General features: G+C 38.2%; 1 protein-coding gene across 5 annotated transcripts in view; it reads left to right on the top strand.

Moving 5' to 3' along the window:
• mast2 (microtubule associated serine/threonine kinase 2) overlaps positions 1-27,833 on the top strand; it is a 212,451-nt gene that overhangs the window by 100,580 nt on the left and 84,038 nt on the right. The window lies entirely within an intron of this gene.

The following is a 27,833-nucleotide window of genomic DNA, read 5'->3' as shown; positions in this document are numbered from 1 at the left end:
CTTTCTAGTTAGCATTGCCTTAAGCCAGTAACTCTTAAACTGCGTTCACATTACCAGATTGAAGTGACTCAAATCTGAGTTTTTGCTTAATGTAGCTCAGATTTTATGGCTGTGTGAATGTCCCAAATAAGATTTGTTTTTTAATCGGATTTGAGTTGTTTTCATATGTGGTCCTAAATCAGATACATATCCAAAATTGATGGACATACAACGTAAGTGTGTCAATGTGTAAACAGTCAAATCGGAATCTGTGCATCTCTTAGTGCAGCTGTGCAGCTATAGCTGCAAAAACAGCAAAAGCAAACCACCTGACCTTTTTTTCCCCTCGCTTTTGACCTGAACATGTACTTCAGACCATCTGTTTAATCTCCACTCCAGCAAAAGATGCTCCACAATTGAGCTCCTAACGCATCTATTTCCTTTTATAAAGCTACGAGTCGTCTATCAAATATGACGTTTTTTTTTTTTTGTTGGTGAAGAAGGCGATGTTTCTACATGTTTCAGTGTGCGCATGTGAGGCACACAGATACTGCTCACTTACATTTGTGAATGTGAACCTTCAAGAAAACCTTAAAAAAATTGGATTTGAGCAATGTGGCTTGTAATGTGAACGTAGCCTTAGTTGCAAGCTTTCTTTTTGCTTCACATTTTTCTGAGAACTGTTCAGTACGGTTCTCCTTTCTTTCTTTACTTATCTAGCACCTAAACCCAACCTGCTAAAAGAAGCTTACCCAGCTTAGACTTTTGGAGCCGACAGCCTTGCGTTTGGGGAAAAGAACGGGGACATTGTCAATGATTCTCAGCTCGCTGTGTTTTTGACTGAGCTACCCTGGCTGGCCCGCACCGACTGGTCTGCCTCTCCTGCCAAAACACTGGATAAACGTATTAAGAGCGCAGCAATGAGCTCACTCTGCGTCCATGCTGAGAGCATGAGCTCATCATTACAGCCAGAGGACAGAAAAGGAGGGGCAGTGGAGAGAGAGAGAGAAAACTGCCAGAAAATGAGCGGTCTCAGCTGTGAGGTCTACCCACATGCACACTCGCGCGCGCACACACACTCATGCACACCCTGTCAGGATTGGGTCAGTCTTTTTGTGGGCAGCGTGACTTAATGGTAATGAATTCTCCACATTGAGCGGGATTATTTGGTCTTGCTTCCAAGTCTTTGAGGAGTAGTGTGGGAGATAAGCTTCTGAAATGGCCAGTAATTGACTTTCAGTCAGAGGCTAACTGAGTGAGTCCTGCCTAACAGGGATCTCTCAGGTAAGATGTGGAGCAATCAGACAGATACAACTGTGGCTTTGAGATGTAGCATTTATATGATGTTGCATCTCCATGGAAAGGTAAGTTCTGAGCCAGTGATTGTTTTTTAATACATTCTGCGATCGAATGTATACATGGCCTTCTTCCTGTATTTACTTTTGTGCTCTCGCCCCAGACAGATCTGGCCAATAACATGAAAACAATCCAAACCAAACCTATAACAGCACACTCAAACTTTACAAACTTAGTTATTGAATCAGACCAGAGCCACCAATCTATTCATGTAAAAAATGTCCTTTAGAAATTAAAGCTCCACCAGGTAGGATTGAGATTTTGTGCTCGTGGGGTCTGGCTTTCACAGACATATTCGGTCTCTTTCCAGCTTCTGCCAGAGTGTCTGTATGTTATTTTGTAAAGAATGAACCAGTAGTCCTTGTAGAACTGTTAAAACTAAAGGTCGGAAAGCAGGGCGCAGTTCTCATGAGTGTTGGTCGCGGCCGCCTCAGAAAACTTAGAGTCTGGTTTGAGCTCAAAGGAGGCTACGTTCAACACAGCAGGTACCACCTTCAACAGCAGGTGTGGCCCAAATCTGATAGTTTGTCATTTGTGACACAGGTGTGTAAACAGAAATCCTATATGTGTCAGATTTGCAGCAATTCGGCCAAGATCAGAATTAATGTGACTTTCATGGCAAAGAGAAAGTGAGACAGTGAGTAAAGCAGAAATTGACCTTGAGTACATGGGCATCAGCAGTGATGTAGGAATTTCTTAAATATATGGACTGAGTTTTCTTTTTCCGTAATGTTAGAACACACCTGAATAACATGTCCTTTTTACATTGAGGCTGGATTGAATCCTCTGTGTTTGAACTCAGTCCTAGCTGTTAAGATTCTCACATTCTGTTGTGGACTAAAGTAAAATGTAATGTGAAGTAATTTTTTTTTTTTTTTTTCGCATGCATGCATGTCACTTCTGAAGCGCAAACCGACAAAATCTGTTATCTGCTAAGTATATCCAAAAGCTTTTCAGATACAAAACACATGACAACTGTGTAAACATATTTAAAAGATAAATGTTAGCATAATAGCAGAATTGTAAGGTAGTGTACAATAAGCTACCTGCTCCTGTGTGGTTTATATAGTTATTGTACACTTGAGATTATATGTAAATCCCTGTAGATGATCTAAATCTGTTCCTTTTGTGATTCATACAGTTCAAGTGTGATTAAAAGAAAGCTAAAGAATAATGTGGCATGAATATGTTGAGAATGCCAGTCCAAATCAGATATATCTAGATTGTATCCAGATTTATATTTGCAGGTGGTTTGAAATGTAATTACAATCAGATTTGTTTAGATGCTTCTGGGTCTGGACTCTGGATGTTTAAATCAAATTTCAGGATTCCCGACTTTCATTACAGTTTTACGGACTATAGACACACCGGATAATAAGGGACACTATCAGTGAACATCTATTTTCATAGATAAATAGCTCTGGATTATAAGGCACATTTTTATGGACAGTAGTAAGAAACAAGGGCGTTGCTTGTTTCCCTTCTAATTCAGCAGGTCTTGCCGCTAGGGGCCCCTAAGTAAAAAAAACTCTTCATTCTTTGAAAAAACGTTATATTTTTATGTTAAACGAACGCTGGATGGGTGAGTAAAGCACTTCCATTTTATTAGAGTAAGCTTAAATAGCCAGTATTTTAGCACTGTTAGCAGCAGTGCTAGCCGTGGTTAGCAGCACTTAGCGCTAGTAAATGCCGCACGACAGCACTTCTCCGAGGAACCATAAGTGTTCCAGTAACACAGTAAAACATTTTCTTTATGTAAAAAGAACGCTGGATGTTGGTCTTAACAGATGTGGGGGAGTAAAGCGCTTCCATTTTATTAGAGTAAGCCTAAATAGCCAGTAGCGCGGTTAGCAGCAGAGCTAGCTGTGGTTAGCAGCACTTAGCACTAGTAAATGCCGCCCGACAGCACTACTCTGAGGAACAATAAGTGTTCCAGTAACCCAGGGCACTGTCAGTTAGCGGTTCATACCACATAGCTTGTTTTACCACAGTAAACACAAGCTACAGTCCAATATATTCACCTCTAAGCAATGAAAGAGCCAGCTATGTGGTTAGCGGCTAATGCTAATATTGCTCCAGCCTTGGTGCAGGAGAAGCTTCACTGAAACTACTGTATAATGCTGTACTTCAGCAGAGTGGCTTTACTGCTCCTTACCACCTGACTGGGTGAATTCATACATAAGGTGCACTGGATTATAACATGCAGTGTCGAGATTTAGGAAAATGAAAGAATCTGAAGTGTGCCTCATTATGTGTCAAAAGTTATTTACGGACACCAGTCTAATAACTACCACCACCGATGCAGATACATTGGTTCCACTTTAAAATAAGACTACCTTTATAAAGGGTTTATAAATGGTTTACAATTAGTTTATTTATGGTTACTAATTAGGTTGTAAATGCCTTAAAAATCATTAATAATCAGTTATAACACATACAAAGAAAGGGCAACAATATAGATGGCTGTGGGTTCACTATTTGGCAAACAACAGGTCATTGTTGCCCTTTCTTTGTATGTGTTATAACTGATTATTAATGATTTTAAGGCATTTACAACCTAATTAGTAACCATAATAATTAGTATATTAATATTCATAATTTGTATAGTAATATAATTGTAAACCATTTATAAACCCTTTATAAAGGCAGGCTTATTTTAAAGTGGAACCGATACATTTGTGATGTCCGGACAGGCAAATCAGATCTGATCACTTGTAAATAACTTTACGGATAATCATTTTAACACATTGATCATTGGCTTGTAGTCTAAATATATAGCCTTATTATGGTCTATCCATACACCACTGCACCCAACGGCTACATATTATATAGCTATGGAAACAATGCTGGACAAATAAAATCCTGCTCACCCTTGTATAATTAAGAGATTTACTAATTAATTACTAGAATTACTAGCGTTATGTTCACTGATGTATTCTACCCCTACCAGCCAGGTGGAATTGTACAGTACTGTGATCGCATTATAATGATGATTTGCTGCTGTGCTGTAATCTCTCTTTCTCTCTCTCTTTTTCACTCTTTCTCTCTCTTTCTCTCTCTCTCTTTTGCTGTCTTTAGGCCTCATGTTTTGTCTCTGTATGTCTGAGGACTGGTCTCCCTCAGTTGGCAATAACCAAATGCAGAGCACTAATGGCATAGTGTGTTTGCAGTGTGTTAGACTGCTCCGGCTGAGGGGGGGCTCTCTTTGATCGTCCTCCGCTCACGTGCCCCTCTCCCCGGGGACCCACGCTCCTCCATTTCCCCTTCCTCCTTCAACTCCCTCTAATGAGCACTATCCCTCATCCTCTCGCACATTTTCTCTATCTGTCCGTGGCGCGGGCTCTTTGTACCTCAGTGGGTTTTTTCACACTGAGACTCTGGTGGTTGACACTCGCGCTTGCTATCTGTAAATGTTTGCCATTTCCCTCTTTTTTTCTCTCTCGTCCTCACTGATAATGATGTTACTGGGCCCGTGTGATTGTGTGTTTTGTCTCTCTTTGGCTTCCTTCCTCATCTATTAAAGAAATGGTTTGAGAAAAAAAAACCGAATTAATGTAATTTACTGTATCACTGACTCCTGATGCATTTAATGAGCTGCTTTAGATTGGAAAGGACCTGCAAGGCTACAATAGGTTAACAAACATAGGGCATGGAATGTGTCTAATTGTATCTCAATACATTAATACATACTCAAATACATCTCAATTAGGGATGGGCGACATAACTATACCCTGCTGGATATGTTTTAGAAAAATGGTGATAAGCAATATGAGGTGTATTTATTTTTTTTTTAAGTATCAATAATTAACACAGTAATTAAAACACATGGTATTTTAAGATAGTTAATACTATGCATTTAAGTAAGTTTAAGTCTCTGCAAGCTTCACTGGATATATGTTGTTTTGAAATTATATTAAAAAAGGTGCGTAGCATGTGCGATATTACAATATGACCATTTTATATCTTGTATAAAATGGTTTTAAATATATTAAGATATATGATGTATGATAAATTGACTAGTCCTAACCTCAACCCAGTCAAAGTGCATCTAGATAATCTCAGTGGGACTTATTTAGTTTGATAAAATAAGTAATTATGAGTCATTATGAGTAACTGGAACTGCTTTACCTTCACATATGGTAGTCCAGTTGTTTTTCTTATTGAAGAAATTAGATTTTTTTACTTGTATTTACCAAAATGAAATGGACCAAGTCCATTGGGTTTTTTTTATACTGTTAAGCAATATTAGCCTAGCATTTTTGCTCTGCACTGAGAAGCATTAACATTATTTTGCTTGCTATATATTGCACTGTATGTCATAAAAGGACACCCCTTCTATTGAAAGCTTTCAGTGCAGCTACTTAAAGTTGCACCCAGTTCTGACTCAAGTGGGCCACGGCACACTCTTACAACTTGTCTAGCCCTGTGAAAAAGAAGTATTTGCTAAACAATTGGACAGCCTGGAGCACATTAGCAAACTAAGAACTATTGGCACTCATGAGTTTGAGAGATATGGATGGTGCTCCATCCAATACTTGAGTTGGGAATTGGACAGGATTGCGATGGTCATCCAGTGTCCTGACCTCACTAATGCTCATGTCTCAGTGATTGACTAAATGCAGTCAGTTCTAATAATAAGCCTTCCCTTGATGGTTGACACAGTTACTCCAACAAAAATGCCAACAGAATAACCTGTCTTGTAGTAGCTTTTTTATATTTTGTTCATATAGTGTGTATGTATGTATGTATATGTTTGTGTTCTTTTTGTGACCTACTTTGCTGTTGCTTTTTGCACTATGAGTTTATTGAGAAACCTGCCAAACATGACGGCAATAGAGAGAGAGAGAGAAAGAGAGAGCAAGAGAAAATGATAGAGAGAAAGAGACAGAAAGAGAGAGTTCTAAATACTAGGGGCTTCTTCCTTCCCAGAGCGATTTGTGTGGAGGGACTGCAGGGTACGCTGAAGGTGAGAATTGAAGATGTTTGCGTATGTCAGAGAGCACGATCATCCGAGCGCTGAGCAGAAGAGGTGTTTCCGTCTGCCAGCTGGTAATGAACTCAGTCTGTCAGCATGAAAAGCAAAGGCGAAGGAATAGACCAAAGGAAAAGACCGAAAGGAAAAGCGAGGGAGGGTGGGAGGTAGTGAGGGAGGGGTGGGAGAGACAAAAGAAGAGATGACTGCTTCATTGCAGTCCCCGGAGTTCAGCATTTCTTTTCATCGCTTAAATTATGTATTTTCAGTAGTAGCTGTTCTTTAAATATCTTTATATTTCTCCCCTCTAGACAATACACTGTGCTAATCTAATATGCCTGTTGATCATCTCTCTTAAATCTATATGAGCATTAAATGTGTTTGAGTACAATATACACAGAAATTTTATTGAAAATTAAGATGATTGTCTCAGTCAATTAAGGGGCGTTTACTGCCTCATTTGTGGGGCCCAGTCAGTATTGTCCCTCAGTGGGAATTACTGTCTGCTGAAATGTTATCAGCATATGCATGTCTGCTTCTGCTGAGTTCTGCACTCCCTGGGGTTTATATAAGCCTTGTTTTATATGGGGGTAAGTGGGGCATGCAAGTCATGCAGTGTAGCTTAATGGAATATTGGGTTGGAAGTGCAATTCATGCTTTGAGCCCGCACACACATTTCTGGACAAGCTGCAAGAACCAGAACAGCTAGTAAATGTGAACTAAGTGGCCAGAATTTTACACAAATATGGCCTGCTAGTTTACGAAAGTTACATAGTGTAGTAAAGCCCTATTCAGACGAGATGAGTTTCTCAGGGGGACGTCTGTAAAAAAAAAATATTGTACACTTCTACTCTGTGATAAAACTCTTGCATCCAGACTGCAGTTGAAAAAAAAAACAGGAGGACTTGTAAGTTTTTTATTTATTTTTTTATTTTTGGCTTTTCATTCACATAACATCGCGTTGAGTAGCTCCTCCATTTCCACTCGCTGTTGTGTTTATGTGGGTCTCTGTGGAAACGTGCACCTAAAGTGTAATTACGGTGCATAGCAGTGGACAAAATCTATTTTATTAAACGCGATGAGGCGAAACTCAAGTCCAATCCTTTTTTTTTTGTGAAAATATGAAATATGTGACACAGGCACAGGTGTCATTTGTGTTGCAGTGTGAACATAAAAAAAACTCTGATATTTTCAATTCCAATGCTGGCCAGGTTACTATGTGGTATTGAAATTCAACACATATCTGAAGCAGCAGTGTTTATAACCTGATCAGAATTCAATTGTTTTTTGTGTGTCAAGGAAAAGACTGGGAAAGGCCAAGGTAAAATTGAGTAAATAGAGTGAGGGATTTGGTGGTGGAATAGCAAGGTAAAAGACACCATAAATATTTGGGGTGATGTCTTTGTTTCAGTAATATAAGAAGGCTTGTGTCGCAATCGCTCAGTGTATCTAATGAAATGGCTGAATGTGAGTTTGTGAAAAATAAAAAGCTTAAGTCAGCATCCTTTACTGAATACCATTCTTTATTAACAGCAAACTCAAACTCATTCTCGAGGCTGAGCTCAGCTGTCGGCTACTGAAACTACCTCACAGATACTGTTATTCTGAATTAAGGATGAAACCGAAGCTTAACGTGAAGCGCTGCTTTTTTGCACATATACATCGAAACAGTCTGTAATCTGTAAATGATGCTTGTCATGGAATATGGACCAAATCATGTGAACAGCTTGAATGAAATGTTCTTTGAGCGTTTGAGCTGGTTTTACCTAGTTTGTGAATGTTGCTGTATGTTAACTAATTCAAACGGAAGATTCAAACAACATAAAATTGAATTATATTACCTAAAATTATATATAACCCAATTGAGGGTGAAAAAACAACGACCTAAACTCTATCTAGACGGGATTAGTTTTTCAGGGGTCCTGAGGTCATTTTCTCTTTTATGGAGGTCCTCTGTCATTTTATTCCCATCCAGAACGACCATATGTGTTTTTCTCAAAATTACAGGCTGAATTACCTACTGTTTTTTGCTGAACTCCATGGTCATAAGGTAATTTTAGTCCTATTCAGAGCCACATTTCTGAGTTTTGTCACCTCGTGTTTAATAAAATAGCTATTTGTCCACTGCAACACACCGTAATTACACTTTGTGCGCGCGTTTCCATGGAGATCCACTTAAACACGCAATGCCATGTGACCCAAAAAACTCACTGGTCTTCCTGTTTTTTTCAGTTGCACTCCAGATGCAAGAGTTTTATTACTGAGTAGAAGTGTGAAATATTTTTTTATTTATCCCATCCGGATAGGACTCTAGATTTAAAAATTAATTTTGCCCTACAAAATGAGATTTGTTCCGTATTCTCCCAACAACGTGTCTGCATCACTCACTCAGAAACCCTCACAACAGCTTTGTTTTTCATCTCTGAGCTCATTTCTCTCCCACCACAGAATCCAGTTCCGTGCAGAGCTGTATTGTTGGGGTCTCCTTTGACAAGCCAGGCTGGTGCGGAACAAACAGCTCTGCCAAAGTCTTGTTTTGAAAGTTTCTGGTGCCTCCGTGGAGGAGGTGCGGCTGTCATCCTGCGTGCGGGAGACAGATGAGCTTTCTGTGAATATCTTCACTGCTAATGTTTACTAATAAGACAGACTGCCTCAGCAGTCTTGGAGCGGCTGTCAGAATGCGGCTGCGGCGCGTTAGCATCTTCATGGCACTAATACTCAGTGATCTGCTAAGGAGGGCTAGCACTGGCACCGGATTAAAGCAGTTTGAACGAAGGTAAAGGCAACATAGCTGTCAGATAATCACTGGAAACGTCACTCATCTGAACTGTAAAATTTCCTCAATGCTAAGCATGTTGACATGTTTAGTGCTGCATGATTTCCACTATGTGAAACAGATGAGCAGGATGCAGCATAAAAAAAAACAGGCATAAAAATAAAAGCTGCTGGTGTCAGTTGATATAAAATAATCAATTGGGTTGGAATTATTATTATAGCTTGGGAGAATGGATATACAGCTCTGGAAAAAAATAAGAGACCACTTTAGTTTCTGAATCCGTTTCTCTGATTTTGCTATTTACAGGTATATACTTGAGTAACATGAACATTGTTTTATTCTATAAACTACGGACAACATTTCTCTTAAAATCCAAATAAAAATATCAAACGTCATTTAGAGCATTGATTTGCAAACGATGAGAAATGGTCAGAATAATGAAAAAGGTGCAGTGCTTTCAAACCTTAAATAATGCAAAAAAAAACAAAAACAAGATCATATAAAGTTTTAGGAGTTCAGAAATCAATATTTGGTGAGATATCCCTGGTTTTTAATCACAGTTTTCATGCATCTTGGCATGTTCTCCTCCACCAGTCTTACACACTACTTTTGGTTAACTTTGTCTGCACTCTTGGTGCAACAATTCAAGCAGTTTAGCTTGGTTTGATGGCTTGTGATCATCCATCTTTCTCTTGATTATATTCCAGAGGTTTACAGTTTGGTGAAATCAAAGAAACTCACCTTTTTATGTGGTCTTATATTTTTTCTGTCAGGAATGAAACTGAAACTTCAAGTGAAGCGCTTCTTTTTTTTGCACAAACACATCATTTAAACATCGCAAACTGTTTCTGATGAATGAATGTCATATTGATCGAATTAAAAAGTGAACAACTTGAAGTAAATGTTCATTAGTATGAGTTTAGTAATGAGATTTTATTTTAACATTATTAAATATTTTCGAGCTACCCTCTGTCGACTCGACAGTAGGGGCGCTGTGTTTATACTGGCAAATGCTAACACAATACCAGGCTTTATTAATTTTCATTAAAGGCAAGTGTTAAAGTTTACAGATGAACTGCCTGAAACACATTTGAAAACACCGATAAAATCAGATTTTATATTTTGAATGGATGAACAAAAAAAAAAAAAAAACATTTCTTATGGCCCCTAATAGTTTTACATTAAAAAAAAGAAAAAGACCAGAAAGGCAGTGTCAATCTTCTTTCCAGCACTGTATATTTCTGTCCATTGTCTCAGTATAAAATGCCATTGTGGCATGCAGACTTAAATATATTTAAATATGCAAATTCTAATGAGGATTACAGTGTTGTTTCTCGCTGAAGCTGGTATGAATAGGCAGACTGATGCACTCCGATTAGCTGCTCTGTGTGGGTGAGGTGGAAAAGATGGAAGGAGAGGTTGGTGGGGGGTGTGAGCGAGGGGTCTCTGATGAAAGCTATTCTTTGTTAGAATAGAGTAGATAATTAGTTGGTGTTCTATTCTGGTGACACAAGGGGAAGCAAAAGTAACACGACTGCTAATTGTGGTGATTTAACCCTCGCTCGGTGAGAGAGGCAGCTGCTTTCTAATCCTTACTGTGTGTGTGTGTGTGTGTGTGTGTGTGTGTGTGTGTGTGTGTGTGTGTGTGTGTGTGTGTGTGTGTGTGTGTGTGTGTGTGCAGATGCACCGTTTTAATAGTATTGATTAGAGCTTCATACACAAGGCATCAGTGCTTTTTCAGTAATGCTAAATGAAAGGCAGTTTTTTTTTTTTTTACTTAGTGTGTTAGAGTGTTTTTAGCTCCAACCATTAATCAATCCCACCTGATATGTCTAATTACTGCTTCCAGGAGAGTTTAAACAGTTGAATAGGGTGTTAGCGTGGTAGCCTCTTATTTTCGGCTGTTTCAGTCAAAATTGTGGTAATCGAAGCATACTGTAAATTAACGTAAGAGTTTTACTCACCAAAATAAATGGTTTCAGGAGAAAAATCAGTGTAGATTAAAGACCAGCACTCATTTGACTTGGGTTTTTTAAGAATTAAAGTTTTGCTTACTTCGGCGCCCCACAGCATCAAGAACTGCGGAATTACAAGGGTTCCCTATTTTCGGCCACCTTACATTCAGCTTAAAATACCCTATATTAACTGGAAAATATATACATGTATGCTTTTTTTTATAATAACTCTTAAACTGATATTGGTGGCTGATAAAGTGTGTAATAATGCACATTTTCAAATCGCTGGACTTATTTATTTGTGGGGCCGCCTATTGGAGACATGGTGTTTCTGCACTGTGTAATTGGGGATCCAGTGGCTCCCAGTGGTGTATAATGACATCACAATTGTCCTGTGTGAGCATCCATACTCTGATTACATCAGGAAAACATAGAGACACCCTTGTTCACTTAGAATTAGGCTACCTAAGTAGTGTACAAGGAAAAAAATGGAGAAAAATAGCAGTCGTGCTACAAAAATGTGGTGCACGCTCCACACAGTTTTTTTACGCACAGATTTACAACATAGTTAGCAATACTAAAAAGTTTTAATGTTTTATGACTGGATTTTTTGTAAGAATTAAGTTTAAGTGTTTCGTCAGGAGGTGACGTGTTTCTAAATTTCCTTAACGTGATTGGCAGACAGGAAATGGAAATTGAGCTATAGGCGGAACTGGCCGAAAATAGGGGACCACACGTTAGATTTTTGATAAAAGTGTAACATGATGTAAATGTTAGCATGTTCAATGTGTTTACACATTCGAAACACCAGTATTTCGTTAGCTCTTTTTATATCTAAAACTGAGAACAGTGTAAAATAAGAATGAAGAGAGAGAAAAACTTGTGTGTATGGGTCTGTCTCCACAACAAGAGGCAACAAGAAGGAGAAGGCGGAGGAGTAGGGTGGGGGGCAAACAAGACTACAGTTAGCATAGCAATACTCCGAAAGTCTCTACAGTCCTATAGCTTAATTTAACGCACATATCATCCAGAAACCTTATCGTATTTACTCTTCAACGTGCTGAAACATGCTGTTCTCTGGGAAATACACATAATTTGATACCCCTCATAAATAGCCCATTAAACTGTTATTTTTTGGAAAATATTGAGAGATTGAGCTTTGTGGGCCCTTTTTTTCCCCACTTTTTCTGAGTATCCCTTTACCCTTTCACGCAGGGACCGCATGGAAAGACCCTTAACATCCCCATTCCGGCCCTCTTTCATCTGGTACACTCCCAGAACAGGGTTCATTCAATATAAATGAAATGCAATGTGCAGCTGAGCTGAACTTCTCCCCCCTCCTCGCCTCCTGCTTTATACTGTAATAACCAAGATTGCTTTGACAAACTGCAGTCTGAACTAGGTCGTCTCCATCAGAGCTCTCTGCTAGTTCACACTTAAAAGGTGGCTTAATTAATAGGGGTGGGAATCGATTACTATCTCACGATTCGATTCGATTCCGATTTTGGGGGCCACGATTCGATTCAAAATCGATTTTTGATTCAAAACGATTTGAATTATAAATATTTCTGCTTCTGGCTTATGAATCGTATTGAAAAAAAACCCTCCATAATATACACTGGTCCTGGAGCAAGTAATGTGTTACAAAAACAATAAAATGTGCAGGAATGTGGGTCCTCAGTGACAGAGGAATCACTGGGATATCACAATGACGTTAATGAACAATAAATACATAAATAAATAACACTGCTTTATTACCAGGCTACTAGCGGTGGTGTGTTGGTGACGCTGCTGGGCTGATGTGATGATAGCAGTGGAGCGCTAAAGTTCAGGAGCAGCTGCTGATTAACTAGTTAATTTAAGGTGGTTGTATTTCTTCAGAAAGGGGGCAGGAGGTGGAGAAATTAATTCATATTGTCCATTCCTTAATTCCTCTGTGATGAGGAGCTGAAATTAGCTCTGATTAGCTTATTGTATTTTTCCGTTCCGCCTTAAATGCTGCAGCCCGCTGCCACCTGTAGCGTTATTTAAGGTGGAACTGGAAAGTTAGCTAGTTAGCTAGCTAACAGTTACTGAAACTAACTACTAGCGATCTTTTTTATGCTTGTTATGAAGCATTCTGCCATAAAACATTGAAACTACACGTTAATCTAATGTAATATAGTGCTTGTTCTGCCATCTTACCGGTGATTCTCAAACACCTACGCTCTGTGTGTGTCTGGAAGATCTCCAAAGGGACAAGCGCTATCCCCAGGGTTGCCAGGTCCAACAAAAATACCCAGCCCAAAATCAGTCTAAAACCCGCCCCTCAGAATCGATTTTGGGACATTTTAAATCGATTCTGAATCGTAGTAAATGAGAATCAAGATTCTTATGTGAATCGATTTTTTGGCACACCTCTATTAATTAAATTTCCATAGATTCTAGGAATATCTTTAAATTCTCATATTACACATTAAGCACTTTTGCCATCAAAGTCACCCAGTCAATAGTTCCTCTCTGGCCTTTTCTGCTGATTGAGCAGCTTTCAATAGTCTATTCTAGTCTCTATTCCAGCCCAGCAACTTTCAATCAGTGTAATGACATCTTCTGGCCGACCTTTGCCACAGTGCTGATATAATTCTTAGTGCGTGTCCAGTCTGGTAATTAATATTGCTCTCTTTCTAATACCACTTTGATCCTTTTCCTGTCAACCCCCCTCTTTCTCTCGCTCTAATTCAGCTGAGCCCTGTTTTTGACTGATAGCTGGTAATTAGTCTAGACAGGCTTAGTGCTACACCTCATTGCTCTTTGGGACGATTAAATGGTCACTGATCCGTTTGGTGTGTTGTCTAACAAGAAACCACTACTACTCAGTGAACTCTCTTAATGGTGTTTTATTGCCTTAATGTTCTGGCGTATTGGCATGTGGGCTTTTGTAGCAGAGAGTGGTCTTTGATTTTCAAGTAATAACCCATTGAAATAATGAAACAGCCCAATTTCTGGGGAGCAAGCTTTTATGAATATTCTTATTAGAGCAGTAGTCGTCATTTTCCCTTCAGTTTGGAACATTTCTCAGTAGCACTTACTTGATGCATTTGCTGAATTGTTTGAGTAGTAGTGTTTTGGTTCAGTAATGTGATTTGGCTCTTTTTGCTGCAATTGAAGCAGGTTTGGGCAGTATATTGGTAATAGCATATACTGTGATATCTACAAATGATGTATCTGCATCAATCAAATAAAAGTATATGTCATTTCTGTTCTGTGCTTATTTAGTATATGGCTAAAAAGCTTGTTTATTCAGGGTGGGGATTCTGACTCTCTAAGTTTAAATGAAAGGGAAAACAAGAAAACCTGGATGAAACATGTACCTCAAGACCATTAACTTGACTACACCATTAACAAAACTCATAGGTATGAGGTTTTACCTTTTAAATGTGTGATTTGAGCCTGTGCTGTGATATTTAGCCTGTTAGATAACTTATGCAGCTTATCAAAGCTGAGCTGGCCAGCCATGACGAGACAGCAGAACCCTAAATCTAAATCTAAAATGTTGGCTGTCAATCTAACTAAGCAAATGCTAATCAGCCTCTCTTTACTAATCTGCAGCAGGTAAAGATTTGAAATAGGGATGCATGATATCAGACTGATATCGGAACAGATCAATATTTGAAGCAAACACCTGCTGGCGATTAGCAGACACTGACCACCCTTTAAAATGTATTGATTTAAGTTCATGTTTATTCATTTTTAATAGTTTCAATAGATTTTAATGTTTTATTAAACTTGCCATTTTGAAAAAGATGGTTTAAGACAGTGGATAACTTTATGCCACTCCTAACAACATTTCTCCAAAATTCCAAATAAAAATGTTGTCATTTGGAGCATTTATTTGCAGAAAATGAGAAATGGCTGAAATAACAAAAAAGATATAGAGCTTTTAGACCTCAGTGCAAAGAAAACAAGTTTAGATTTTTAAGAAGTTCAGTTTTAGGAGTTCAGAAACGAATATTTGGTTCATAGAAATGCAAGCTTTAAGCTTGATGGCTTGTGGTCGTTCTTCCTCCTCTTGATTACATTCCACAGTTTTTCAATTTGGTAAGTTAAAATTAAATTGACTGTATTAAACAAGTGTTTATTGCCCAACCCTAAGTGCATAAGTGCAGTGTTGTGGATTAGCAGTAGCATTCATACTGGCAACTATGTAATTCAAAAGATGAAATTCATGATGTTAATTTATGTGAACTGTATTTTTCAAAAAGACGAGGCTTGAATGCCTCAGGTGTTAGGTTAAGGGGTTAATGCTGTACCCATTTCTTTCTCCTAATGTTATTAGAATGAGTCATTGTAGACCAAGGAGACTGGAAGAGCAATGTTGCTACTGCAGAAATGTACAACAACCCTGTTCAGAAAAGCAGAGAGAGGAGGAGCTGAGGGGAATGTGACACATCCAAGCAACCTTGCATTCCCTCAATTCCTCTGAGGACAGTTGTTGCTGAACACGAGTGTGTCATAAACCGAGGGTATGTGGTGTGAGGGTGGAAAGTGCTTGATTGGAATGAGCACAAGTTCTTTGCAGGACTGTGTTTGTGCTGAGCGGTAGATACTTGCTGACCTAACAATACAGAAGTGTAGAGCGGGTGTGGTACAGTATGATTAATAAAACAGTTAGACACTGGGGATGCTTGATTTAGACTGCCAGAAAGCTTCTATAATTTCACCTGGTCATTTAAAGTGAGAGAATACATACTATATATATATTTTTTTTTGTTAAATATCTGTTATAACAGTATATTATATTAAATAGTAAAGTATAGTAAAGTATTATGAAGTATTGTTTTAACAAAATCATTGAATTTAAAGTATATTTAAGTATTATAAAGAATTGTTTTAACAAAATCATTGAATTTAAGAGAGTGCAGGCTCCAGAGACCTCCAGGGTGGCCCAAAACACACATTTTAGATTAATGATTTATGCTAATCTGCTTCTATGTGTGATTATGAGAGTGAATGAGTATATATATTTATATATATATATATATATATATATATATATATATATATATATATATATATATATATATATATATATAATACTCCAGGAGGTATGTCATCCTTGAACTTAGTTATTTTAGGTAGGCTCTAACCAGAAATAAGCTGCTAGAAACATTGACAGAATGATGAATGCATGATTTGAGGCCTACCTACCTTCTTTTTTTCTTTTTACTCTTTGTGTGTTTAGCTTTTCGACTAGGTCTGGGCAATTAATTTAAAAATATAATTTAAAAACAACATATTAAACATATTAGCATTTTAAGTTCCATTCTGTTAATACTGTGCACCCCCCTGTACTGTCCCCTTTAAAAACCATGTGACCCATGCGTCCAATCTGTGACAAGGAAGTAACATAGAGAAGAACTTGTACAACCGAGAGACAAGAGACAAATTCTGTGTACAGCAATCAGTAGAATATTTGTATTAAGTTTTACGGAGCAGACTTTTCTTTGGTTCGAATCCCTCTGGTTTAAATGGCTCCATGAGTTTGAATTGCTTGCAATCAGCAGCCAGATTCAGAGAGAGCACAGTTGAAATGCTCTTTTTGTGATGGGCAGATGGTGCACTCTCTTTCTGGTCAGTCCAGGCATCTGTTAGCTCTTGGGTCAGAGCTGATCCAGAATGTCATGATACTAATAATGCACTCCATACAGTATTGTGCAAATGTTTTAGGCACCTGTGGGAATTTTATGTAAAAAAAAAAAAGCTTTTTATCTGTGAAGTAAGTGTTTATTAGCTCAGTGAAACACAAGCATTACAATAAATACAAACAGCAATTTTACAAAAACAGTGCTTTAACAGCCCTGTTTTTCTTAAAGCATCTGCTACTTTCTCCTCATATGAGTTAAATAGAGTTATTTCTAGTTCAACAACTTGTTTGGTAAATTGGTAAATTTGGTAAATCAGGTGAGCTGCTGACGGAACGGAACATATACACATGCTGGCTGAGAGCATTCAGGAGAAATCTGGAACTACACTTTGTTCTTTAGCTTGGCTCACAGGATATAACATACTTAGTTAAAAATGAGAGTCTCTTGATGTATTTTACTGTATGTATGTTGATTTGCATCTGTTCAAATCATATGTGGTGCTTTTTTCAGGTAAAAACGCTCATATTGCTGAGAGAAATGGATTAGTGTAATTTGCTTTGGTGCCTAAAACATTTGCACAGTACTGTATATCTCCAAATATCCAGGATTAAAGTAAAATAAATGATACTGGACAGATATAATCTGTCTCTAGTAGACATAAAATGGGAATGGAGAACAGAGGGAATTTTATACGATATTCAAAAATGTTGGCGATATTATTGTGTATGATATGTTATGGCACACCCCTACTCTTAATTCTAGTCTGTACAAACTAGCTATGAATATTTTTTTGTATTTCGTTTGAAAGTCACCCTGGATAAGTGCGTCTGCTTAATAATGTAATTGGTATTTAGTTAATGGTATTTAGTAATGTAAGTAAAGTTAATTTATTGTAGTTGAGATAAAGTTTTCAATTCATTTTGATGTTGTTCAGCTAGCGCCAACCTCAGCCCACCCATTACTAAACCCTGTACAGGAGTTTTTTAAAAGTATTAGTAATGTGTAGTTTAATAACACTTTGCAAATAATAATTTCATAGCTGTGATTGAGCTATACAGCCTGCATGAGCTCCATAACCCCTCGCCTTTCCCCTTTCCGCTCAAGAAGGAAACAGAGCATCCCCTGAGTCCTCTCTAATTGGCTCATTAGCCCTGTGTTAATGAAATAGGCCAGGAGTTGCGCACTGTGTGCGGGGGCGGTCGGCTGCTTACATCCCTCAATCTCCTTCACTCCAGCACTCGCTGATGATGCACTGTTCTCTGATCAGTTTTTCACCACATCCCCACTGTTTTGGCTTCAGGCTTCCTTCATAAGCTTCTCTCTCAACCCAAATAAGCAGTGTCTGTCTGCTCCAGAGATGAGCGAGCATTCGGTAATCAGCTTGCTGCTGCCCTCCAAACAGATCAATAGCTGCATCAGAGATTGTTTATGCAACATGCTGTAACCTCGTTTACTGGTATTAGCTCCAGAAGCCTTGTATACCTTGTTTGCCAATGCTCTGTTAGTGTTGTCGTTGGGTGATTCTTCGATTTAGTTTTTATTTATTTATTTGTTTTTTAAATTATTTCTAAATAAAATGTATTTCAAATTTAATTGGATTATGTCAAGACACCGTGTACATGTTTTAATACATGTACATGTATAATGCCCAAGACTAAACTTATATAAAATGGAAATATATTTGATATAATAATAGTAAATAATAATAATTGATTGCATTTTATTTTTATTATATTTTCTCTTTTTTGGAGCAGAGATTCTGCGTTAGGGAAGTCCAGAAGTTCTGAAACTCATGAGATAACAGTAAATAAATAGATCATGAAGAGAAGCATCATGGGATTGCTTCACAATGCCCACACCTGTGTACGTTGTGAGGTGTTATCTTGTGAGTTTGAAGACTGGCCAGCATGCTAATGGCATGTGAATGATAGTGGACTAAGCGTGAGGGCCAGATGTGACCGTGGATCGTTGACATGATTAGTTGCATTTGGCTAATGTCATGGGGACCAGTAATAATAGTTCAATTCAATTCAATTTTATTTATATCGCGCAAAAGTTGTCACAAAGCAACTTTTCCTGAGAAAATCAGGTCCAAACAGCTGTTACAGCAGCCATAAAATCCATATTAAAATTCAGTTTGGAGGAGAAAATTCTTTCAAAACGCACTTTCTTATATTTTTTTCTTGGCGTTCTGGTGCTGGAGAGGGCCACTGCCAGATTACATCGTTCTAAAGCAGATACAATCTGATACTGATCAGAAGCTATTTCTTTCATAAAAGGTAAGTTATCCTGAAATAAACTAATGAATGGGTATTTGTTACATAGTTTTATGTAGGGGTGCCTTGAGTGCTTGTATGTAACTTTTTATGTAGGCGGATGGATGTTGATGTCTGCTATATATATTCTACAGATATTTTATCTGTGGTTTTTTTTTGTTTGTTTGTTTTGTTTTTTTTACTCTTGATGGAGGGGTGTGTGCAAAGTGTGTTGGGTTATATGTTCTTTGGAAAAAAGGAAAAAACAATAAATATGTATATATATATATAGAAAATCAGGTCCACGCCTCCTATAAGCAACACCACAGAGATGCCAAATATTGGAAAATCGGAAAAATTCGGAAAAATCGGAAAAATTTGACCGTTTCTGACGCAACAGGCCACCCAACTCCTGGTACAAGCTGTGGTAATCTCACGCCTCGACTACTGCAATGCCGTACTAACTGGCCTCCCGGCCTGTGTAGTAAAACCACTACAGATGATTCAGAATGCAGCAGCACGTTTGGTCTTCAACCAACCAAAACGGGCACATGTCACTCCACTGCTCATTGAGCTCCACTGGCTACCAGTTGCTGCTCGCATCAAAATCAAAGTGCTTACAATCGCCTACAAGGTGATGACAGTACAGGCTCCTTCCTACCTGCACTCGCTCCTGAAGGCTTACGCTACCTCCCGGCCGCTGCGCTCCTCCAATGAACGTCGCCTCGCTTTTCCAAACACTCACACAAAGCAATCCAGACTGTTCTCATACAGAGTTCCCCAATGGTGGAACAAACTACCTTCCACTACCAGATCAGGAGAATCTCTCGCTATCTTTAAGAAACTCCTGAAGACAGAGCTCTTCAAAGAGCACTTACTCTCCTAACACCTCTAACAAACTAACTAATTCTAACCTCATCTCCTTCTTCCTCTTCTCTGCTCCTCTATCCCATTATTTCCCTCTGACCTCCTTAAGGCCCTATCTATAGATGCTTTATTTTTAACTTCTATTATTTTTGTACTTAACCTCTTCTATTATTTGCACTTCAATATTGTAAGTCTGCCAAATGTAATGTAATGTAATGTAAAAATATTGTGGTGACAACAGTGGCAAGGAAAAACTCCCTTACATAAAGAGAAAGAAACCTTAGGAGGAACCAAGACTCAGTTATTTAGTCAGTTAGTTAATAATAGTAATAATAATAGTTCTTGTCCCATAACTTTTGTAATATCATTGTATATATTTATTAGCCAAGTTTCTTATTTTGTAAAGAATTCCTAACATAAAAGTTTTCCTAGTTAAAGATTCACAAAGTGCAAATGCTTTCAATTAAAGTCTTAGTTCCCACTCTGTATGACACGCTAATCTATTATTTTATTATACTCCATTAAATATAAAAACTCGTCTAGCCTTGCCTTTTCAGGGAATAAGAAGGGGAGAAATGTTTGATATATAATTCACTTAGACTGCTTATTGAATCATTGGCCTGCGTTTCTGCAGCCACTAATGAGTTTCTGTGGTGACAGTTGGCTCTGTCTGTTTTTGCTGCCTCTTGTAATTGTGCGCCGTGAAGACCAAATGGTGAATCTGACAGCTGAAAGGATCTCTCCTCAGCTTTCCCCCTCTTTTCCGTGTCTTTGCTTTTCTCCCCTATTGTTTTCACAGGGATTAACTCTGTGCATCTGCAGCCTCCTCGGCCGCCGTGCCGGTAGCTCAGACAGAGCGAATGGGGTTCCTGATCTGCCCTCTGCATGTGCTGGCACTGCTGCCACCCTGCGCGCTCTATTTCCAGGCTGTCACTCTCCCAGGCTGCCCAGAACCCCCTGCTGAGCTCCCTTGGGGCCAAGGGGGGCAAAGCCCAGGGCCAAAGCTGTCAATCACAACCCTGCACAGCGCAGGAGGTGCTGTAAGCCAGGCTGTGGTGTTTGCCATCCGAAATGACTTTGTGTCTGAGCCTTTTTAATGGTTTGTCTCTAGTCTGAATGAACAGGTTTCTTATCACTTTGCTTCTTTTATACCTTAACATTTAATTTTCGTTAAATAAAAATATTCACACAGCTCAACAATGCTGCCAGACTTCTTCATGGAGTCTCCATGGAGATGTGATGTGCAGTGTGGGTTTGGCCTTGTCTGTTCCTCTGAGAAAAACTGAAGGCTGATTCACTGCACAGCTTGTATCTGGTCTGGATTGATTCTGGTCATTAATGCTTTTGTATATATTGTAGACTGGGTTGTTTTAAGATCAATCCTTATGTCAATATGTCGATAGCACTTGGGATCCTAGACGACAGCTGTGAATGAGATTGTATGTTTATGAAAGTATATGCAGCTGTAGGGCTGCACAATAATTAGGGGAAAATTGACATTGCGATATGTTGTTGTTATTCAGTATACTGTATTTTTAGACTATAGGGCGCACTTAAAATCCTTTTAATATTTTCAAAAATCAACAGTGCGCCTTATGTATAAATTCTGGTTGTGTGGTACACAGTGCCGTCTATTGGAGACATCCAGCGGCTCCCAGTGGTGTAAAATGACCTGGCATTTGTCCTGTGTGGGCATCCGTACACTGATTACATCAGGAGAACATGGCAACATCCTTGTTCACTTCAATGTAGGCATCCTAAGTAGTGTACAACAAAAAAAAAGGGGCGCTATCCACACAGTTTTTGCTCACATATTTACAATATTGTTAGGGATATTAAAATAATGTTGTGTGACAGGATTTATTTTTTGTGAGAATTAAGATTAAGTGGTGTTCACTATATTGGACGGAGTGTACGAGTACTCTTGAGAGGGGTAACCTGTTAGTGGGGTCAAATGCCCGTACTCTGCTTCCTCCTTTAAGATTTGTTAGTCTTGTTAGTAATTTTAAATCAGATACTGTAAAAAAAACCCAAAAAAAACAAAAATGGCTTTACCTTCATCCAGCAACAGAGGAAACTTCTTTACACTGCGGACTTTGCTTATGTGACATAACAAGGCTGGAGGTAGATTGAGGTAGCAGTTTCTTCCGCTACAATGTCCAAAGTGAACACACACATCAGAGTACTACTTTATTGGGACAGTAAGTGCTCAAATTAAGGTACAATGTAAATTTAGTAGGCTTTACATTAAAATTGCATTTTTTGTTCCATATACCCCCTAGCGTTGATACAGTATTACTACAGTACAGTACAGTAGTGTACACCTACTTGTATACTTAGTCTGTGTGTGCAGTTCAGTGGCCAGTATCACTGCCCCCATGCAGTTCTATCTACCGTTCTGATCACCGTCCATTTTCAAATGACTTCCTATCTGTCTCCAGCGCATCCATTTCAGTTATAGGCTGCTGTTTGCTCTCCCCATCTCCTTGATTACATTTCCCTGCACTCTGGCTCCCTGTCATGCTCGATGGACTTAAGGAATATTGATGGGCTCCATCGCGGAGATTGCTTTTGTGCAAGAGCAAGAGGGCTCGCTCCAAACTGTCACTCCAGCTAATTTCATTGCCCACCCTTTTAGCCCATGGCAATGACGGAACCCTGGACTCTGAGGGCGTGTGCGTATATATGTGTGTATGCGTGACAGCTGCTGCTGTATCTTTTGAACCGCAGCTTCATAATAAGGATGAGCAAAGAAGACACTACTTTTTTTTTTTTTTCCATCTCTCACTTTTCCCACTGGGAAATAACTGTTCACAGTCCTGCTTATTTTTTATGTGGTGTAGATTGTAAAATATATTGGTAAAAATCTCTTGACTCAATATTGTGCTCTTATGCCGAGGAAAAAAAAAAAAAACGTTTCATACCCCCCCTCCCCTCACACTGACTAGTGAGATGCATCACTGGTGCAGCAGTGCTGAGATGCACAATCATGGGTGCTATTGAGCTTCTGAAGAGCCTAAAGTTTTTTTTTTTTTTTTTTTTTTGCGCTGAATAGCTTCTTCACCACTTGTAAATCTGCACACAAGGGAGAGCAGGTGCTGCTGTGAGCTCTAGATAGTGCACTACACACACACACACACACACACACACACAGTCTTAAAAAGCCCATAAAAAGTTTGGGAGTAAGTAGCTTATCAACATGCAGTACAGATTAACAGTAATTGCAAAGCAACAAGAAAGCATGCTTCTGTTGCATTTGCTTAAATGTGGCAGTTTTGCACATTCGCATAAATATTCTTTTCTGACATTTTCATGTACACATTGAGAGATTTTACTGAAGCCTGAATACCTTTAACTTTATTTCACTATTGAGTAAATTAAAAAGTCTAGATATGTTTTGTCTTGCAATACAAAACTACTGTCTAAATATATTTATTGAACAAACAATATTTTTAATATCATAGCAGACAATACAACAAAACATGATACATTTACTTTAGCAAGGCTATTATAATCATGATTTTTCTTTAGGAGTGCTATTCCAGTCTTTAATATAACTCATTAGTGCACGTGAGCAAACACAAGGAAAGGCTGCCAGCTCAGCTCAGACTGTGTAAATAGTTTGTAAACCCATAGTAAACTCATTAAGTGTTGTTGTACCCTTTAATTTAGTATATGTGAGGAGAGTGTAAAAATGAACTTAAACCTGCCGTTTGTTGTTTCTTATTACATTAATATTATTGTTATCATTTATTATTTCTACTTTTAGCTTAGTCAATTGTCCCACCCATTCAGGTGCTACTCACTAGTGGTGCTATAACACATGTGAAGTCAGCCATGGCCTTTTTTTTTTTTTTTTTTTTTTTTTAGAACTGCTGCTGGTGCAGCATTGCTGAGTAGCATCACAGCGCACTCAGAGGAAAGCGCAGTGACTCGGTTCTGATACATCAGCTCACAGACGCTTTTTTTGCTGATCGACGTCATCCTTTAGAGTGATGTGGGAAAACAATGCCATCTACCAACCCAGAGAGAGCAAGGCCATTGTGCTCTCTCAGGGCTCCAGCAGCTAATGGCAAACTGCATGACCGGGATTTGAATCTCCCGATCATAGTGGCAGTGCTTTAGTCCACTGGACCGCTTTGCGCCCTAATATGAATTTATTTTAGCTCTTGAATCAACATTTAGGATTGCTTGATAGTATTTGTGGCTTATTTGGACTTTTGATACATCCTTTTATGACTTATAGCTTAATTGATTATGTAACGCAACAGTGTTCTGTTAATTGTGCTGCTGCATAAGAAAGCTACATCAGTGACATAATGCTAGATTCAGTTCACCTAATGCAAGTTCACCTTCAGTCTGTGAGCCTGTAAGCAAACTGAATTTGCTATTTGGCTATTTTTTATTTATTTTTGGTTTAGTTGACATTTTCATTATACAACCAATAGCAGATATGCTAAATAGCACACCTTTAAAAATGTTGCTTTAAGCTACTGCAATTTTCACCTTCACCTCAAGTGTTTCCCCTCATCATTCTTTTTTTTTCCCTCCTCGTCTTTCTGCACCTGTCCTGTCCTCCGCATTTCTGCTACGTCTTATTTATAGACGTAGAGGGTGTTGAACAGAGGGAGCAGAAGGATGGAGGGTAGTGATTTGATGATGCTGAGGGAAGGCAATCTCGGAAAAATTGAAGGGGAACGGCTCTCATAAATACAGCCGGGGGCAATATCAGGCCGGCATTGCCCGAGTCACTAATTAAAAAGTATGCCTGCTTTTTGCTACGTGCGCACTTTGAAAAAAGGTGCTGTGTTGGTCTTCTGCAGGCGCCCCAGGAATTATCGAAGGTCTTCAGCCCACATATTCCTTATAGACAGAGACGTCTTGTTTGTCTGTCCACTAGGGCTACACAATATTGATATATATATATATATATATATATATATATATATATATATATATATATATATATATATATATATATATATATATATATATATATATATCTGGAAGAAAGTAAGATACCACTTAAAAGTAAGTTTCTTTGATTTTACCAAACTGAAAACCTGGAATCTGGAATATAATCAAGAGGTAGATGGATGATCACAAGCCATCAAACCAAACTGAACTGCTTGAGTTTGTGCACCAGGAGTAAAGCAGCATAAATTTATCCAAAAGCAGTGTGTAAGACTGGTGGAGGAGAACATGCCAAGATGCCTAAAAACTGTGATTAAAAACCAGGGTTATTCCAGAAAATATTGATTTCTGAACTCTTAATACTTTATGAATATGAACTTGTTTTCTTTGCATTATTTTAGGTTTGAAAACTCTCACTTTTTTCAGCAATTTTAATGCTCTAAAATGCCCTAAATGGCTATTTTTATTTGGAATTTGGGAGAAATGTTGTCTGTAGTTTATAGAATAAAACAACAATGTTAATTTTATTCAAACATATACCTATAAATAGCAAAATCAGAGAAACTGATTCAGAAACTGAAGTGGTCTTTTAATTTTTTTTCCAGAGCTGTATAGTGCGTAGAGGTAAATTAGTGTAATACATGTTATGTTCATCATGAAAACTTAGCAAAATGTAAAGAACACCTGGCAGATACACATAATATCGATATTATCTCAAAAGAGATTTTAATATTTTCATCTGGCAGTGATCATAAAAGCAACAGAGTATAGCTGAAAATAAGAGTACTCAGTACACATTGCGCTGTATTTGTGTTAGCGCTTGTGTTAGTTTTAATCAGGGTATCACTACAGGCCTGACCTCTGCTCACACACCCACACAGTTAATGGATGATGGCTTGGTTTAACAGATCCTTCAGCTGAAGCTAATGACTCCTCTGTATGCCAAGAGCTAATGCTTATATCGACTGTTTTGATACACTCTCTACCTGTCAAAAAGAGAAAGCAGAGAGGCCTGTTACCACTGACAACATGACCTGCACGACCTCTTTTTAACATAACAGGAGATGCTGCTTCACCTTTTCTCGTCTCAGGGTCCTGTAACCTGCATTCTGAAGCCTCAGGCAAATTTCTTTCCTCTTTTTTTTTTTCTTTTTTTTTTTGATGGTGGTGTTTTTGCTGTGGGGAGGAGAGATCATAATTCACACTGTCGACTGTGTTTGTGAGAGTGCATTGACAGCTCTTCTGTTTTAAAGTGCTTCTTACTTTACATACTGATCATAGCAGTGTGTGTGTGTGTGTGTGTGTCTACAGTATTGCTGTGTTTATCCTCCCATGCATATTTACAGTGGAGTGTATCCGCTCCCTACAGGCAGGGACAGATGGACTGGCCTTTTTCTGTTTGTCCTTTCTGCCCTATCAGTCTGGTAGGCTTGCTGTCATTCGGCCAATTTTTCCAGTGTGTGAAGTGAATGTGTGTGTTTTTGTGTGTTTGTATGAAAGCATGTATGTTTAACTAGGGCTGGACAATATGGCCCTAAAATAATATTACAATATCACAGGGTATTTTGCATTATTGTTCTGAATGAGTTGATAAAACACATAAAGAAACAATCGGTAATAAATGCGAGCGAGATTGACACACGGTGGCATGCGACGACGAATCGTACAGGTGGTAAATTACTTTAAATTACTAGCTATGGTCAGCAACCTTACTGAAGCTCAGTGATGACCTTTTTAGCAGAAAAATAGCCAGCTCACCCTGTTTCTGTGGCTGCAGCACACTGTTTGCATGCAGTTGTTTATACCTGACAACCAGGGGTGTGGAAATGGGACTAGGGAATGGAGGTGTAAAGATTTGGAGGCCACACTTGACATAGATTCAGGGTTTGTATGTTCATGATAAACCTGGAAAAGAAATAGAAATTGAAAATAGCAATTTCCAGGCCTGGATAAGTTTTGGAAAAATGAAAAACACGCAGAAAATTTTGGTAAAGTCATGGAAATTAGCTCCACACAATGGAGCTCTCAGGATTTGACACGCATTTCATTATTATTAAAGATTGTGTTTTTTTTTATCAGTATATTTTGGTTTGATTTTTGCACTGATGTTTTAAAGATCGTATGGTCATGAAAATTTGCCTTGAAAACATGGAAAAGTCATGAAAAAGTCATGGAAATGTATTGGTTGTGTGTATGAACCCTGTAGATTGTATAACTTCGATGTTCCACACGGTTCAGATAACAACATATTGGCTAAATGTCTGCTGATAAGAGCTTTCAGTGCTTTAACTCTGACTCAGCATGTTTCATTAATGTCTGAGTTACTACTACTAAATTTAACCTTAATGGTTCTTTAAACAATATAAATGTAAACGTTTTGTTTTATATACATGTATCAGTTTTAAATTTTGTCAGTTTCAGTAATGTAAAAAAAATGTATGGAAGTTATTATTTGGGTGGTGGGTCATTCTCAATACTGCAGTGGTATTGATTGATTGTTTATTTATTGTTTATTTGTGAGTATGGCTTTATTGTGTCTAATATGATATAGCACATCTTTAATGTGCACCTGTGTGTGTCTTAGTGTCAGCTTGTGTTTGTTGTGGAATCAATATGTATACTTTTATACCTTTATACCTAAAAAAAAAATCACATTCTTGTCTTTTTCATATTTTTATATTTACTGTTTGTTTTTGTTTGTTTCTTGTTTTTTGCAATTTCTTTGTTGTGTCTGCAAACAGTGATGCCTCGTTTTGTCCAGAATTTAATGGTAAACCAGTTTAACCATTAGATAGGAATGGGTCCTTATGGTACGCCTCTGCCACCTAGTGGTTTGTGGTGAATTTCATGGAGCAGCAAGCGCACTTACTGTCCTGCCAATGTATTAGTGGAGTATATTGGTTTAAAAATGACAAATAATATAAATAATGTCATTGATTACTAGAAATAATTGTCATTTTAATACCAATTTTCTCCACTAATATAGAGGAGTAAAGTGGTTCTTCTATGAGTGTTCTACTTCAGAGAGCAAACCTTCCAAAAACCATGTGACAAAGAATTAAGATCTGGGTTGAACTTAATTAACATATGTATCCATGTATCACGCAGTTTGTCAATAGTAGACATATGCAGAAT

Source organism: Astyanax mexicanus, chromosome 5 (genome assembly GCF_023375975.1).
Source record: "Astyanax mexicanus isolate ESR-SI-001 chromosome 5, AstMex3_surface, whole genome shotgun sequence".
In the NCBI taxonomy this organism is placed as follows: domain Eukaryota; kingdom Metazoa; phylum Chordata; class Actinopteri; order Characiformes; family Acestrorhamphidae; genus Astyanax; species Astyanax mexicanus.
Note: the sequence above shows the minus strand (reverse complement) of the source record. Positions and strands in the feature narration are given on the sequence as shown.